Raw genomic sequence first — 1,321 nt, 5'->3', positions numbered from 1 at the left:
TTGGGCGTTTAACGCCAGGATGGTGGGGAGGAGGTAAATTTCGTTTTTCTTTATAATTTTTCTAAATTTTTTTGTTTCAATTCATGATTTCTTGCATAAACATGTTTCAAAATGTCATCCTTCAATTCCAAAATTTTTAATCCTAATTTCTAAAACCCTAATTTCTAAAATCCCTTTTTCAAAAATATCAAATATATCTTAATTCATAAGCCCAAATCTTTTTCCAATCCAAATCTTTTTCAAATCTTTTTCAACTCATCATATCTTTTGGATTTCAAAATTGCCTTTCCCTCTATTCCTCTCCTGTCATTTCTTTTGCTTGAGGACAAGCAAACCTCTAAGTTTGGTGTGATGTGCCATGATCACTGAGCTAAAACTCATTAAGATCATGGCACCTAAGGGAACAGGAAGAGCAAGGATGTGAACTTAAGGGAGCTGAAGCGTCAGAAATTAATTCTTAAAGGCACCCCACAGACTAGAGGAACATCCACTTCCCAAAACACAGGTCGTTGAGTTCTAATCTTTGCCTTAACTTTGTGATAATTATTCTTATTAGAAATTGACCTTAGAAGTTATATATTTAGTAGTAATTAGTATATCTATTTTGATTTTATTTCCAATTAAGCTATAATTTATTTTTCTCATCATCACCAGGCATGAATAAAGTAGTAGATTTTTTTTAGAATAAAGAAGTAATCTATATTTTTTCGAGTTCTTAATAATAAAAAGTATAATTAATTATATATGGTGGCAATACTTTTTGTTCTCTGAATGAATGCTTGAACAGTGCATAATTTGTACTTTGAATTTGATGAATATTGGCTCCTGAAAGGATGAGGAATACGAAAAATATTATTGATGATCTGAAAAATCATAAAATTGATTCTTGAAGCAAGAGAAAGCAGTCAGAAAAAAAAAAACACAATATTCACAAGCCATGGGCACTAGCCAAGAGTAAAAAGGATCCAAGGCTTTGAGCATCAATGGATAGGAGGGCCCAAGGAAATAAAATCCAGGCCTAAGCGGCTAAACCAAGCTGTCCCTAACCATGTGCTTGTGTCATGAAGGTCCAAGTGAAAAGCTTGAGACTGAGTGGTTAAAGTCGTGATCCAAAGCAAAAGAGTGTGCTTAAGAGCTCTGGACACCACTGACTGGGGACTCTAGCAAAGCTGAGTCATAATCTGAAAAGGTTCACCCAGTTATGTGTCTGTGGCATTTATGTATCCGGTGGTAATACTGGAAGACAAAGTGCTTAGGGCCACGGCCAAGACTCATAAAATAACTGTGTTCAAGAATCAACATACTACACTAGGAGAGTCAA

Source organism: Arachis duranensis, chromosome 2, assembly GCF_000817695.3.
Source record: "Arachis duranensis cultivar V14167 chromosome 2, aradu.V14167.gnm2.J7QH, whole genome shotgun sequence".
Lineage (NCBI taxonomy): Eukaryota > Viridiplantae > Streptophyta > Magnoliopsida > Fabales > Fabaceae > Arachis > Arachis duranensis.
This window is presented reverse-complemented; position numbering follows the sequence as displayed.